At 34.6% G+C, this 17,700-nt stretch overlaps 1 protein-coding gene across 1 annotated transcript in view; it reads left to right on the plus strand.

The window, feature by feature from the left end:
- CCSER1 (coiled-coil serine rich protein 1) overlaps window positions 1–17,700 on the plus strand; it is a 1,475,466-nt gene that overhangs the window by 745,810 nt on the left and 711,956 nt on the right. The window lies entirely within an intron of this gene.

Here is a 17,700-nt window from a genome sequence, read left to right on the forward strand (position 1 = left end):
ATCTCTCTCTTCCTCTACCTCTTCTTTAGGGCCAATAACTTTTAGATTTTCTCTTTTGAGGTTGTTTTCTAAATCTTGTAAACTGCTTCATTCTTTTTAATTCTTTTTCCTTTTGTCTCCTCTGACTGTATATTTGAAAATAGACTGTGTTCAAGTTTACTAATTCATTCTTTTTCTTGATCAATTCTGTTGGTGAGAGACTCATGCATTCTTCAGTATGTCAGTTGCATTTTTTAGCTTCAGAGTTTCTGCTTTGGTGTTCCTGTTGGGGGAACAATGGGGGGGGGGTTCTATTTGGCTATCTTGTTCCACCTCCCCAGTTCTTGTAAATACGATGGTATTGAGTTTTAAAACTACTTACAGATCTTTAATTGTAAACAAATAATATTTTGAAGCTCAGGTCATTATTTTTTATCTTATGAGGCACATGACTTGTTGTGACCTTTGAACAATAGTCTTATTGAATATGCACAGATCATCTTAAGTGTTAAGAGTATCTAAGGAAATATACATTAGCTGCCAGATTTATGTATATGTATGTATGTATACATATTTATTTATGTATGTATGTTTACATATGTATGTACCTTTTTGAGAGGAAAAAGGCAATAAAATTTTTAAAGCTAACATTTGGGGACAAACAACTAATATTAAGCTAAAAATAAAAATGCCTTGACCTTCTTATACTGGTTCTATTATTCTCTTTGCCCCTAATAGTGACAGATGACATTCATAGTCCCAGTGAGCTTTTCTTGTATTTCTGATTTATCAAAATGCGTGATTTAATAACTGTCTTTAGTTTTATTTTCAAAAGTGTAAGCAAACTGTTGCATATGATAGGGTACTAAATGTGTTAAAGAACCTTTCATTCCTTAATCTGTTTTGAGCTAAAAGAGAACGCTAATGTAGTGACAAGTACATGATTTTTTCACATTTGGCTTTCCTTCCATCTTCAACTTAAAAAGGTAGCTAGATACCTACTCAGAATAATTGGATAATGCTTCTTTCTACCTAAAATTGCTGTAGAAGCATTTCTTTCCTCTTATACTTCCAGTTATCTCTGGGCATAGCTTTAGGTAATATTTTAAAAGTTACAAAAATATTTTCTTATGATATGATTACATAAATCCTTTATCAACAAACACAAATCATTGAAGGGTTTATATTTGAAGTTTTTTAAATAAGCACATAAAGCTAGTGGCCATGTAGCAAACCTCTAAATTTATTTAAAATGTTTCTTTTTTTTCTTATTTTTGTAAAAATTTGTTATGTCTTTCAACTTCACAAGAAGTTTTTCTTCCAAAACAGATACAACAAATGCTTATAGATGACTTTTGTATTCATATGTTGATTTTCTTTAAAGGAAATACTGATCTCTTGTTTTCTTCTCCTTGTTCGTCTTGTTTAGAAATTTAGAAAACCCAATGCCTGTATTAAAAAACAAAATTGGCTGGGTGTGGTGTCTCACACCTGTAATCCCAGCACTTTGGGAGGCTGAGACAGGCGGATCACAAGGTCAAGAGATTGAGACCATCCCGGCCAACATGCTGAAACCCCATCTCCACTAAAAATACAAAAATTAGCTGGGCATGGTGGTGCATTCCTATAGTCCCAGCTACTCAGGAGGCTGTGGCAGGAGAATCACTTGAACCTGGGAGGTGGATGTTGCAGTGAGCTGAGATTGTACCATTGCACTCCAGCATGGGCGACAGAGCAAGACTGCATCTCAAAAAACAAAAACAACAACAACAACAACAACAAAAACCACATCATCTTTCTATATCCATCTCTTTATTTCTCTCTCTAGTATGTTCTCAAGTGCTTGAGTTCTCTAATGATCTATGGCATGGAGCAGCCTTTATCAGCTTGGCCACTTGAACAATTATGTGTTGCACATCACATCAAAGATAAATGAATATCATCTTGTTTTGGTGGCTCTTAAATGCCTTCTCTTTCATACAATGAGAAATTTGATAAACTGAGTTGAGCCTCATGGTTAATGACATTTCCAAATTTTAGAATATTCATAAATAATGGGGGAACTTCATTATAAACAATAGGGGATAAAACAAAGAACAAATGAGAACTTCTTACACATGAGAACAAATGACTTCACATCTCATCTATATTTAGAGAATGATGTTGAAGTCTATTCATTTATCCTCTTTTATTCATTTTTGGATAAATAATGATGCTCTTTTTAAACCTGAAGTCCAAATGCCTTAATACAATAAAATATGTGACATTTTATAGGCATTTTGCAACAAGTCTTGCATGTCACTATAGTGCGGTTACATACAATATCAATTATTCCCTAAGGTATTATATAGTTGTAGATCATAAACTTTTAGCTTAAATTAAACATCACAGCTGGTTGCTTTAATTTGATGCATTATGCCACAAATGTTTCAACAGCTTGACTAAAATGAGCCATACTGCCAATTCAAAAGAAGAGCGAAGGTCAATGCACATGAAGCCTAGTCATTTGCAGATTTTCTTTGGGAATATTAAAAAGCATTCTGCAGACTATATTTTAATGGAATATAACCAAACAAAATTAAAGAAAACTGAGCAGACTATTGTGATGGTGTTTCACTTACAAAAAGCAGCTTATACATTCTTAATTTCATGTCAGTGTTTACGATAGCACATTTTTAAAATCATGAATATGGTGCTTTGAGAATGCTGTTTACTTCTTTCATTGTGATAACCTTGCCTGCTTGTTTTCAAACTTAAAACTTCATTAATGCAAAGGAAGGCAGTTATGAGAAGAAAGATAAAAAATGATTGCCCTCTTTTTTACCCTCTCTCCAGGAAAGTTTTTCCCCCTCAATTAGAAGACCAGAAAAACTGTCTTTTTACTCATTCCATTCTGTACTCCAAAAGTCTTTAGCTAAGAATACTGATAATAATTCCACCAAGATTATCATTCATTATAATGAAAACCCAATTTTTATTCTAACTCCAAGGGTATTCTAACCCATAATAGTTAGCCCTAAATATTATTTTTGAAGCAACTCACAGGCTAAAATAATCTGTTAGTTAAGATCAGAAAATAAAACTCCCTCAAATCATGTGCTGGCAACACAACAGAGATGGAAGCAATCATGTGTGAAAGGTTAATAACATGATATTTTAAGATTAAAAAGATGAAAACTAAGCTTTTCCTTGTTTGTCATAAAGACATAAAATTTCAAAAACAAAATGAGAACCCAAATATCTCTGAGAGTTTGCTCTCACAACATCTAACCGATCATCATCTCTCAGTTCAGAAACATTTAGTTGTTCATAAACCACAAATCCCTTAGTATGACATTTGGAACCCCATTCAATCACATTCATATATCATTAAACCATACTTAATTACATACTCTGATCTAGCCATTGCCTGTTTGTGTGTGTTTTTCTTTAGTCACTATTTTAAATACTCTTCTTCTTTTCAATACAGTTCAGTTATTGTCTCCTATTAAAGTAATACTAATACTTTCAATCAAAATTAACCCTTACTTTATTGACATATCTATAAAACTTAATTATTATGGGATCTCAGTTATGGAATTCCTTTTGTCTCAGAGTTATTTTAACAGGAAAAGTATAAGTTTCTTTGTTTCATGTATCACTCATCTTTTCTTTAGCTCTTCATTCTTCTGTGTAGGTAATTAATGTCTTTTGAGTTAAATTACATCATCATTCTAATCCAACATTTTTTTTTTTTTCTTTATAATGAAGGAAACTAGGTTTCAGAGAGTTTAAATGTGTTTTCTGAACAAGATAAATTAGTATTGTTTCCAGGAACAAAGACTTATTTCTTGCTCACCATACATAAGTGCTTTATAAGGTGTAGGTAAAAAGCTTGATCTGCTTAAAGTTACTGATATAGTCAGATTTTGGAACTACTTCAAATTTCCAGTTGCTCAGTTGACTCTTAACTGGAGCAGAAAACATGCCCTGACCTCCTTATCTTGTCTTTTCTTAACTATCTTGTTTACCAGTATTTTTGGAGTCAATTTGAATAGCAATAGTAATCTGCTTTACCTCACTTTGTCTATACATGGAAAAAGTATAATCCTGGAGGAAAGTATAATCAGTTGAAAAGAATATGTCATTCACGGTAGAGAAAGCTGAATATGGAACCTGCATTCAATATTCCTATTTGCCAGTCGAGGGAACAATACTTACTCAAAAATGTTATTGAAAGGAATAAATTGAGTTCATTTTTAAATGTCGACTAAGAAAGACTCTAACACAGGTAATTTGCTGAATAAAAACAAATATATTTTCCCCCACTTCTCTGGTAAATATGCCCAGATGCATTTGATAGAAGATATATTAAGAAATGGAGAAAAGAAGAAGAAGAAGAAGAAGAAGAAGAAGAAGAAGAAGAAGAAGAAAGAAGAAGTAAACAAGAGAAAACAAACTCATTAAGATTTGGAGATCTTGCATGATACCACTACATCAGTGGCACTAAATCCAATAAGATTTGGTTCTAATCTTTACTCAATTTAGTCTCTTTCAAGTAGTCTTTCCTTAGCTATTTTAGTCCCTTAGTTTCATTAGTCCCTTTAGTTTTAGTGGAATAAAACATCAATTACTCCCCAAATTATACATTCTAATGGGAGAAACTTTGGCATGACCAACAAGCTTCCATTTTCTCAGATGTAATATATGATTATCATGGGAAATAAGCCAAGCCAGTTGCTGGCTTATTGTGTTCCCTTCCATTCTCCCTTTTGCTATCATCCTAGAAAATCACAGTGATCCATTGTGAAACTAAGTCTCACCTTTATGGACTATTTATCTTTAATGACTTTCCCTTTTATTCAGCCACAGCTGTATGTTCCAAAAGTCTAGGTGTTACCATAACATAGATCACGCTATCTAGCTATCTTACACACCACAATCCTACTCCATAATCATGAGCTCCTGTCCTTGTAGTTCAAGGCATCCACAATGCCTTGAAGTCCCTGTCCTTTCAGATTCTCTCAGTCTATGTTGTATTTTGACCTTTTAAAATTTCCTAATAAGTCTTATTATTTTCATCTATTTTCTTAATTCATTTGTATGTCTATTTGGGTACAGAGTGCAAACACATTCAGAAAATCTTACTTTTAGATTAATAGGTCTTTTCACTTGCCCTGTTCTACTCCTGGGGAGCTGAGAAATGCTAAATGAATAATATACCTGGGAAGATAGGCTTGTCTAAAGTGCATGGTCTAAAATGTCAAAGTGAGAACTCCATGTTGCTATATGTTCTCATACACCTACCCTGAAAATCTTTACACTATAGTTACTTTGATCTCAGCTCTGTGTCCCTGCACAAATTAAAAACTCACTAAAGATATTAATCTTTCCTCAACGGAGAGGCAAATGTACTCTAGAAGTGGATGTTCTGTGTCTGAATCTCAGCTATGCCACTGACTAGTTTTGTGAACTTAGATCAAATACTTAAGTAGGTACTTCTGATTTCCTATGTGATAATTAGAATAATACATAATAGTTGTGTGAGAATTAAGTGACTTAATAATTGTGAAATATTTGAATAGCTTGTGTCATATGCTAATTACCAAACAGGTTTCCACTATTGTTGGCATTTTGTTAGAACAGAAACGTCCATTTCATTTCCTTCTTAATATAACCAAAAATGATGCTTTAAAAAAGTACTCTTCTCATTATCCTCAGTGGCATTACCTCCAGAGGTTTTGCTCCCCCTCTAGCACTTTTCTTGTCTGAGCACTCCGTGTGTTTGAACTTTTGTCCTATCACATAACTTCACTGCCTTTATTTTTGTCTGACTCTCTTATTTCATTAAACCAATCTTCAAGTTGTGAGATTTTTTTTTTTTTTCAGTTTGGCTTATTCTGCTGTTAATACTAGTGATTGCATTGTAAAATTTTTGTTTTGTGTTATTCAGCTGTGTCAGACCTATTAGGTTCCTTTTTATACCAGTTATTTTGTCCTTCATCTCATGTATTGCTTTATTGTGATTCTTATTTTCCTTAGATTGGGTTTTGCCTTCCTCTTGAATCTTGATGATCTTTGTTCCTAGCCATATTCCAAATTCTATTCCTGTCATTCCAGTCAGCTTGGCCTGGTTAAGTTGTGTACATGTACTCTAGAACTTAAAGGATAATAATAATAATAGTAGTAGTAGTAGTAGTAGTAGTAGTAGTAGTAGTAGTAGTTCCAAATTCTATTCCTGTCATTCCAGTGAGCTTGGCCTGGTTAAGTTGTGTACATGTACTGTAGAACTTAAAGGATAATAATAATAGTAGTAGTAATAGTAGTAGTAGTAGTAGTAGTAGTAGTAGTAGTAGTAGTAGTAGTAGTAGAAAAAGAAAAAGAAAAAGAAGAAGAAGAAGAGGAGGAGGAGGAGGAAGACAGGAAGAGGAGGAGGAGGAATAAAAAGAAGAAGAAAGAAGGAAGAAGGAGGAAGAAGGAAGAAAGAAGAAGAAGAAGAAGGAGGAGGATGAGGAAGAGGAGGAAGACGAAGAAGAAGAAAAAAGAAAGAAGAAAGAAGAACTCTTATTGGAAAACTGGTGCAGTCGTTTGGAGGACATATGCCACTGTAGACATTTGAGTTCCTGGAGTCTTTCACTGGTTCTTTCTCCTGTCTGTGTATTTATGTTCCTTTAACTGCAGTATAGATTGAGTCAATAGATACAGAATAGATACACTCAACAGAATCATTTCCTGAATATTTTCATGAGGCCGAAGCCTTGTGCAAGGTTTTTATTTGAAGCTGACTTTTTGTCTCTGGTTTTCAAAGGAGGTATGCTACCAAGGTAATTTTGGTATTGAAGCTTTGGGGTGGGATCCAGTAGGTGGCACTTAGGCATATTGGTTAGCTGGTAACTCTTGTCCAGCTGTGTGGCTCTCCTATGTTTCCTCTCAGTTGTAACTGTTTTCTTTCTCAATGCTCTCTGAAAGTGTGGGTTCCTCTCCGCATTGAGTGCTAGCTGTAGAATGTGACTTGGCACTCCTGGGCTACCCACTGTATCTCTAGGGTGATCTCAGTCCTTATGTTTCTTTCCCAACCTGGAAACACCAGAGGAAGGGACCTTAATAGTAGTTATGGCTAAGGGACTTTTGCTTGTCTCCTGGGGGCTCCACACCAGAGAGATACAGGTCAGTAACCACTCAGTGCAGTCAGCCCAGGATGGAGGGGCTATGCTGTGGGTCCAAGCCAGATGATCGCTGTCTGGTGATGAGCAGTCGGAGGTGTGTGGGACCCATGGGAGACGAACTGGCCTCCTCTCTTTGGGTCAACTGCAGCTTGTTGGAGGTATGGATAAAGCACTCGGGGTCTTTCCTACTTCGTTACTCCAAGGGAAGCAAGAGCAGTTCCACTGCAGAGGCAGTGGCAGAGAAGCTTTCAGTTGCCCTTGGAGGCCCTGTCCAAGGAGTTGCCAAGTTGCTACTCATTCAATAGCTCTGGCAAGAGGGGGCTGGAAGCCCAGTTCCAGAGGAACTGTCTAGTGAGGAAATGTGGGCACCAGTATATGTCTGGCCACTTTTCTGTATGGCTGCTGAGGTATGCTGAGGACCCACTTCAGTCTCTAGTTCCTCAGATTTTCCTGTACCTGGAGGTGTCACCATTGAAGGCACCTCCCTGGGCTGGGGAGGTTACTTTGGCTCTGTGTCACACCTGTGTGGGCTGTCATCCTGCCTGGCTGTTCTCCATTTTCCATGGGTTGAGGTGTTTCCTCTATTAGTCCCAAGTAGTTAGATGTTTCAGTTGAAGATGCTGAATTTACCTGCCTCTTTTACCCCTCTCTGAGAGAGCCACGCACACTAGCTGCTTCTAGTCGGCCATCTTGGCCACCTCCCTAAAAATTAAAAAAAAAAACTAAATGCTTAAGTATTTTTAGTAAATATAAGTATGATTTCTTATATGAGCTTTTAAAAGTTTGTTTTAAAAAATAAAAAGAAAACATCATGTTTCCTAAAAACCTAAGATTTATACTTTCACTATACAATTTTACACTTTTAAATATCAATCTCAAACTCGTTTCCACAATGCCATCTTTCTCATCTTAAAATACTTGGAAAGTATAAACATACACACACATATAGGAGAGGAGAGAGGCAGAGACAGAGACAGAGACAGAGAAAGAGAGTTTAAAAGTGAACTAGAAAACAATAATTCACATTTAGTTTGGGGAATAGAAAGAAAACTCCCAAACACATTACTTTGAGGTAACTCCAAGACCTTTTTGTCCTTATGCTTATCCTCAATTTAAAGAAAAACATATATACACGTATTGCCAGATGTGGTGGCTCACACCTGTAATCCCAGCATTTTAGGAGGCCAAGGCGGGTGGATTGTCTGAGCTCAGGAGTTTGAGACCAGCCTGGGCAATGTGGTGAAACCCCATCTCTATCAAAAATGCAACAACAACAACAAGAACAAAAATTAGCCAGGCTTGGTGGCACACACCCAGTGGTCCCAGCTACTCAGGAGGTTGAGGTGGGAGGATTGCTTGAGCCTGGGAGGCAGAGGTTTCAGTGAGGCAAGATTGTACTACTGCACTCCAAGCTGGGTGACAGAGTGAGACTATGTCTCAAAAAGAAAAAGAAAAACATACAGAAAAAACACTTATAGATGAATCCCACTTTATCTCCCTATTCCTCCCCTGTCTATTCCATTCTCAAAATTCAACTCACTGCAACTGAATTGCGGGAGAAGCATGTTTTATAATAATATCTTTGCAATATAAAATTTTCAAATTCTAGACAGTTGCTCTTGGCCTGAAAAAATAAATACTACATAAAACTCTTGGAATATAATAATTTCAAAGAATAGAAAATTAGAAATTTCATCAATTGTGTTATAATAAAGTTGGATATTTTCAATATTTAATGCTTTTCTTCAAAATATGAAGACTATATTTGTTATATATTGTCAGCTAATCACGTTATCCTCTTTCACAGTCCTTTATCTATTTTTTCTTGTAACATCAAAGCAAAATGTGAATGAAAATACATCACATATATACCTAGTCATAATAAGGATTGACACAAATTTACGAAGGGACATGAACGGATACATCTGCCTGTGTAAACTATCTCACAAATGAATACACACATATGCACAATATTCAGAAACCCTAAACAAAGCACAAAATTGTGAATACAAAGATTGGTATGCAAGCAGAACATAGAGAGTCAAGATACATTTAGTGTTTACAAAATATTTTATACTGGGCATTTTTTCCTAAACCTTTTATATTTTTTTATTTATATGCTGTTAATATAATGCCTGAACTGTCTATATAATAAGGCTGCTGTGAGACTCAAATGAGCTAATACACGTGAAAATGCTTTTAAAATTTGAAAATAAATTGGAAAGGTTCTTAAATAATTATAGTTAAAAGGCCAATACTTTTTATAAATGAGCTCTATCTAATCATTAAAGAAAAATGAGTAGCTCTTATTTTGCTCATTTACTTTTATATTGTAGAAAACACTGAATAGCTTTATCTAATTCATTCTATAATTCTAATCTAACTTTAAGACTGAAAAAAAACAAAGCCAGTCTTCCCCCTCAAATGTATACAACTTTGCTTAGGAATAGGTTATATAATTTCTCAGTCAAGTATTTGTAAATTAAATATAGTGATGAATTAAAAAGCATCACAGAAATAATAGGCAGTATTTATCAAGTGCTTCATGTTTACAACAATATTTATGTTCATGTTTAGAGCAATATTTGTCAAGTACTTTATGTTTAGAACATTTTATGTTTAGAACAATTCTATAGAGTAGTTTCTAATATTATCCCAGTTAGACTGATGAGAAAAACTAGGTCTAGAGAGGTAAGTAACCTTTCTATCAACATACATGGAGTAAGTGGCAAAGCTAGAATTTAAACCCCTCCAATATGACTCCTGAACTCATGGTCATAGCAACATATTATGCTGTTTCACTGAACTCTAAGAGTCAATAATAAAGTTTGAATAAATCTGTCACTATAATGCATGACAGCAGTAAACTAAAGATAACAACTACAGGTTGTTTCCTATATAGGTCTGGTAGAGATGATGTTATCATCAATGACAAACCATTAACTTTATATTAAACAGCCCACAAAACTTTGTTTTATTTTCAAACTATGCATATTTACTAAAAACGGTGCATTTAAATTCAGTTAAATTCTCACTAACATTTATATTGGCACTACAGTGTGCCAGGAATAGTATGTTTGGGACACATAAAGAATGGAGTAAAAAAGAAATTCTGTTCACTCTCAAAGCAAGGGATCCCTAAAGGATGAATAAAAGACAAGTGAAGAAAGTCTGAGAATTTTTTTTTTTTTTAGGTCGAATGAACAGCAAGTGTACATAGTCCTAAAATAGCCAGATATACATCGAGAACTAAAAATAATTCAGTGTTAATCGAGAGAATTATAAAGTGGAGAGTGGCAGAGATGTAGCTTAGGAAGAGGCAGGTGCCAGTTAGCAGAGAGCCTTCTGTCATTCTGTCACCGTGAGGTGCTTTGGCTTCATGCTGTGGAAGCTATTTGAAGCCACTTCCTCTTTCAGATGGAATATATCTGAAGGCTATCGGGTGAAATTAAACATAACAAAATTGAAATAACACAGAAAGTTGGCAAGGACCTTATAAGGACAATTGGAGAGAAAGAAAGAAGGAGAGAGGGAAATGCATTCAAAAATTGTTGAAGAGCTAAAATCATCAGAGATTGGTGACTAATTAGAGAGGGGATATAAGGTGACCTCTAATACAAGGTAACTGAGTGACATTTGAAGCCATTTCTGATATTCATAAGTTAGGAAGAAGAGTCAGTGAGGGGTAGAGGAGGCTGACTGATGAGTTAATCACGTTCAATTTTAAGTATCTAAGAGACCTCTGGATAGCTATCTCCAAATGCAGATAGGCACAGATGACTAGCTCTCAAACGAGAGGTCACTACAATGAATTTGGGACTTGTAGGCCTACAAGTGATACTAAAATTATGCCAAGAAGAACAAAAAAGACTTTGCCTGCATAGTGTTTGGCATATAGTACATTCTACAAAAGTATTTATTTTAAAATTAAATAAAGCAAGTTGTAATGAATTAAGAAAAATGTGCAAAAGTAGCCCCATTTAGGGGTAACAGGAAGCACCCATAGAGAAGGGATACACGTATATACACACACACACGTACACATGTTGATATCAATATATATAATCAATTTATATACATATTGTCTGTGGTCATATAAATATGAAGTAAAATTATTAAAATCTCCAGGAAAGTAAGCATCAAATTATCTATTAATTCTAGCTCTTGGATAGCTCTATACAGAAGACTTAAAAAATGTCTCTTTCTGTTTTATAAAAAAATTCTGAAGGAGCAGAAAAAAAAGTCAAAATTTGACAAACCTGCTTAGTGGGTCCATGTCTATTTTAAAATGCATTTCTATAAACTTGAAATATTTTCTGATAATTTTATTAAAGAGTATCTACAAAATGTGGGACAGACGTATTGTAAACTGCAATTTGTAAAATTTGGCTGGAAGGTGAAAAACAAACAAATGAGGACTCCAGAAGAGGAGAGATTTTTCTTTTTAAAAGATAGGAAAGATTTCAGTATTTTATAGATTGAAGCAAAGGGCAGATAAAGAGGATGATTTTTGAAATATAGGCAATAGAAGATTTTACAACAATATAGTTGTGAAATAAAAAATGAGAATATTTGTATGATCTTTGCCCTTTAAATTCCATTACAATAGAGTTAGAACGTTTATATTTTAATATATGCCTTCTCCTGCTAAAAGGATAAACTCATTTTGTCTAGTTCTGCATTATAATAAAGAACTAAAGGCATAATGTTGTAACTCTTCAGTGACATCATTGGAAAACTTATAGTAAGACAAAGTCACATAATTTTTTTCTCAGAGAAAATCAATAACCATGAGACTCTTTCACAAACTGCAGTGCATTTATGTATTTTAAAGCATCATCACACAGTTGCAATATTCCCAGTAATACATTACCAGCACCAATACAAGCCGGAAACAGTATACCTGCTGAAAGAACAAGGAAAGAAAATGTGTTACCCAACATGTATGATTTTATATTTCTGAATATGGAAGATTATTGAAAAGATGATATAATTGAAGTTATTGAAATGTATACGATGGCATTAGAGAATTTACAATTTATGGTATAGATTTTCTGACCTGCCCCATATAGTAACACCTATTGTGATTCTGAGAGTTAGAAGTTCTTTTAAAATTTGGGGCAATTTATTTGTAAGTACATTTTTAATTTTGTGAGCTCAAGAGGAGATGTTTCTCCTTTTGGTCCTTAGAGAATAGAGGATATTTTTCTGAGATACATTTTTAGTCATAAGGTTATTGTTTACTGTGCTAGAACAATGCTGGAGTTGAGGAAAAGATGACAATAATAGGAGATAGCATTTGTGAAAAAATACGATCAGTGCCAAAAGAAGGCATTACAACCATCTCTTGAGTGACAGAAAGTCTCTTAATGAAATGCTGAATTTATCAGATACATAAATAAATTCATCAACTGTTACAGCAAATCTGCCAAATTAGAAAGAATTCAGCTACCATCATGACTAATCCCATTAGTACAAATTCCTTGTTTCTTATTCTTTTCATTCCAAATGTTCTCTTCCTGATCCTTGTACTCATTTCTGTTTTTCTCAATCCTGTCACTGACACTTCTGCATCTTGGTGTCAGTTCAATGTCTGAGGTAAGTCACCTTGCAGTCCCTCAGCTCCTGCCCCCAAGAGCTACTCCTCATGGGTGTTCTCCAGTGACCTCCACTCCATGGTATTAGCTGAGGTCTCATATCAGGGCAAGTCTTCCTAGTCAGATGATCAAAGTCTCAAAGGTGTTGGTTGCTGTTACAACAGGATTGGGATTCATATTCTGAGGTTAGGCATGCGTCTCACCTTTCAAGTAACTTAGTTGAAGCTGTCCTTGGGAAAATTATGAACTAGATAAAAATAACTTGTGGTACCTCCCAACTTGCAGAGGTAGGCTCCTTTAACCCTCCTACCATCTTTTCTGGCCCTCAACCTCTTTTTAATTCCATCTTTCAGGCATCAGGTTTCTGATTCAGATTCAGCCGTGTCTTATCATAGAAAAAAAATCATCTCATTGTTCTTAAACACAATAATTATCAGCCTAAGTGAGCTACCTCCCCCAGAAATGCCTGTCACTGTTTCAGTGAATTTTAAACACCATTGGGGGAGAAAATTTCTCTTTGGCAGACGTTAAGATATTTCTGAAATAATACAGTTTTCTATGTTAACTTGTAAGAAGATCTTTATCTCTAAATTGTAAACTCTAAGATAGGTAATAATCACTATTAGTAAAAATAGTAATAAAAATACAGAATATTTGTAATATACTAGATTTTCTATTTAATCCACAGAACAATCCTATGATGTCATATGTGATTATCCTCATTTTATTGATCAGAAAGTTGAAATGCAAAGAGGTTTATAAACTTGCCTAAGGTTGCCTGACAAAGAAAGAACTGCAGAGACCTCAGTCTTATGAAGCTACCGTTATAAAGAATATTCCTTAAAAAGTTCTGTGTCTACTGAGTTCAAAAAGAAAATCAGGTCTGTACTGAACTCATTGTAATCCTCACGGGATCAGAAATGTCTAAGCATTCTCCAGCTAAATTATTTCTCCTATTTTTCAGTATCCAACAAGTATTGCATACATTGAAACTACTTAGAAGAAGATCAATAGACCTACCAAATGAAAACATTTTAATAAGGAGATTTCAAAGAGAGGGAAAATTATATACACACAGATAAAAACCTTCCTTAATGATGAAGCGTATAAAACCTACCCTCAGCCTCTTTTTCATTCTATCTTTTAGGCATCAGGTGTCTAGTTATGTGATACAGAATACAATGAAGACAATCTTAAGTACAATTAAGATTTTCGAGATTCAGGCCACCAAGAAGAATTATACTGGCTGAGGATACCACCAGTAGGGAATAAAAATTCCATAAATAACAAAACTCACCTTTTCTATTTTTGAGAAGAGTATGGGGAGAGAGAAAGATGCTGTATCTTTTTTTTAATTTATTTACCCTTGCTTGACTTTCAACAGACCCTGGTTCCTTGCCTACCTTCTCACCTTGTGCAAGAAGTTGTGCAAAGTGATTCCAGCGCATTCTTGTAACTGGGTAAATTGAAGATTAACTTCTTGGGCAATTTGTTACAGAAATCAGACAAGCTTTCCCTCTATTCTAAATGAAATTATAAATTCAAACATTCAGGAACTTCAGAAAATTCCAATTTCCAGAATATCTAGAAGAGATATTAAATCTAATTTTTAAAAAATCACACTGGCCAGGTGCGTTGGCTTACGCCTGTAATCCCAGCGCTTTGGGAGGCCAAAGCGGGCAGATCACGGGGTCAAGAGCTTGAGAGCATCCTGGCCAACATGGTGAAACCCTGTCTCTACTAAAAATACAAAAAATTAGTTGGGCGTGGTGGTGCGTGCCTGTAGTCCCCACTACTTGGGAGTCTGAGGCAGGAGAATTGCTTGAATCTGGGAGGCGGAGGTTGCAGTGAACTGAGATTGTGCCACTGCACTCCAGCCTGGCAACTGAGCAAGACTCCTCCTCAAAAAAAACAAAACAAAACAAAATGACAATAAAACACATTAATTAGAAATCAACAATGAGAGACAGATCAACACATTTGGAGTTTAGTTATGAGAAAAGCAAATATGTAGTGGGTGCAGCAAAGAAGAAGTTGTAAACAGCCCATGTAAAAATAAAATGACCAAATAAGTTAGAAGTAAGTTGAGGTAATATAGTTACAGACTTTGGAAGCATTCAGAATACATAATTATACTGATGATAGTAAATGTACAACTACATTTTATATGTTTTCTTTATTGTCTTGAAAATAACGTAATGCTACTGTGCATTAAATAATTCTTAATTACAATTGAATTTGAGAAGTTCAGCTATAATGCCAGTGAGAAACAGCACATGGGGATATATAAAAAGTAGATTAAAGAGGAAAACAATTTTGTATTCCTAATTTATCACACTATTTTATTACTGATTTATCTACCCTTTATCCTTTAATATCAGTGCCTTTCCTTGATTTATATATGCTTTGAAAGGACAACAGTAGAAAGACTAGTGAACAAGAAGGCACTAAAATAAATTCAGAGAAACAATCCTTTCTATTTTCTGAAAATGTAATGGAGACTTAGCCCTGACTTACAGTTTTGTTTTTATGTATTACAATTTGATAATCTCTGTTGCTTGCCACAAAAAAAATAAACTCTGGTAATGATTCAAAATGAATAAAATAAAACAATACCAATATTTTAACTAATTAAATAGGAAAATAATCACCTGTAACTTTGAGGAAATGCATTAACATTTCTGATTGTCTTTTCATTCAAAATCAAGTCAAGTCCTTTGAAAGTGGGCCTGGAGATACAAGTGAAACAAAGTTGATTTTGAGATGTAAGTAAATAAAGAGCGAGAAACAGAACAGATGTTTTCAATTTTCTATCCAGTACAGGGTCACTTGATGTTACTATAGCATTAGTAAAGCTTTTTAACTATATATTGAGCAATTGTTTAGTCCTCTTTTTCAGGGTCAGTAGATAGCTATCAAAATTTGTGTTTTCATTTTCACTTGACTAGAAATTTCATGCATGAAATATCAGAAATATTTCTAAAAGTCAAATTGCATTTAGTGTTACATAGCAATGTCATAGTTTGTCAGATAGTCTAATTTTACTGTTAAAAATGATACCTGTTCAATAGTCTACAAAGGTAAAAGAACAGAAAAAATGAAGATATACACAAAAGTTGTATCAGCATCACTTGAGAAAAACTGTCAACTGTGTGAAAGAATCAGTATATTGTTATGAATAAGAATTCCATTTACAAATGATTTCAATTTATACACTAAATTCCACAGACATCTCCTGCTATGGTTTTACTTTTACTCTTGAAATACAGAGAATCTCAGAACCTGCCAAGTTAGAGAATTAAAAAGCTTTAATTATCTACTGGGAATAATAAATTTATGCATTGGTAACAGCACATAATGATGATAAATTCTGCTTCTCTTACTGACTCACTCTCTCCTACCTGTCCTTCTCCCCACCCAGGTTAAGTAATATTACACAAACCTGATTATTGTTTCTTCACAGCACTTAGTCCTTACTCAGATGGTTAATTTCTGTGAATCTAGAACTGTTTTCAATACTTTGAGAAATACTATACACAAAAACAGGAATGGAGAAGGATAAGCCTATCAGGGAAACTGCTTGAGCAACTTTTTTTTATAAATAAATGTTGCAGTATTAATCACAGTATCCAAGACACAGAAACAGCTTAAATATCCATCAACAGATAAATGGACAAAGAAACTGTGGTATATACATAAAATGGAATATTATTCAGCCTTAAGAAAGGAGATGTGCCATTTTCCATAGCATGGATGATCCTTGATGACATTATGCTAAGCAGTGTCATACATTTTAACAAGATATATGTGTATACATTTGCACAATATAATCTTTTAATGTTTTCTTTGAAAACTCAGTTCCTCAAAATCAACTCTTATTTGAAATAGTAGCTGAGAGTATGGTTAGCACAATAAAATATGAAAAGTAGATAGGCTCAAAAAAAAAAACTTGAAAATAGCTTAAACTTATTAGTGATGCCTCATAGTAAATATTGCAGGCATAAAGAGCATATTTTCTTTTATGCTCAATAGCAAACTCTGTTGAATCACAACTTCTTTTGTTGAATAGCAAAAATCTTTCGAGATTTAAAAAAAGTCAAAATTGCCTCCATGTACTCTAGGAAAAAAAAAATTGTGTTTAATAATGCACAAAAACAGAGATTATAAGAAACAACAAAAATTGGGTTACTATTGTAGACAGAACACTGTCATTGAATGTGACATGACATAAAGTAGGGGGACCTGGATTCCGGTATCTGGTTTGTCACTTCCTAGATATGTGTCTATGAGAAATGTATTTTATTTCCCTGGGTTTCAGACTCCTCATCTCACATTTTAAGGATTAGACTCTAAATTTCTTTCCGGATAAATTGCAGCAGGTGCTGCTGGTGCTGTGTTCATGTCTCCTTATATTATTTTACCTTTGTGTGTGTGGGTGTGTACACATGTGCTCCAGGTGAATACTCACTCTTAGCAGCCAGCATGAAGTGTCTTTTTCAGTGAGCTGTCCTTAGCCTTAGGAAACTAAAGCCTACATTGCCTGCAGACACTGAGAGCCCGAAAAACATGGGCATGCCCAGCTTTGCTCTCTTCAACAATGACTTGGCCTGGATTGGGACAGTTCTGAAGTGAGATTTCCCTTTCTCCAGAACTTTCCTGTGGGATGAAGCCAAAGCCACCCTCTAAGATCTTGAAGCCATCCTTTGGATGTACTTCTGTTTTCCTGACTTCCTCACTCTCCTGCTGTTAGTTCTCCTCAGAGTACTTCCTCATAAATCACTTTCACAGAAATTCCCATCTCAGAGTTGTCTGTTTCTGAGGATTCCAAGCAATAGTATTTTGATTTATTTTGTTTTGATTTGACATCGCTTTGTGTGAACTCTAATGTCTAGCATTAGATAAGGCATATAACTTCAGAAAAAAATTGAAAAAAATACTACTCTACTATAATCTGTATGAGTAAAACAAGTCAATGTAAA

This window comes from Piliocolobus tephrosceles, chromosome 3 (assembly GCF_002776525.5).
Source record: "Piliocolobus tephrosceles isolate RC106 chromosome 3, ASM277652v3, whole genome shotgun sequence".
NCBI classification, from domain to species: domain Eukaryota; kingdom Metazoa; phylum Chordata; class Mammalia; order Primates; family Cercopithecidae; genus Piliocolobus; species Piliocolobus tephrosceles.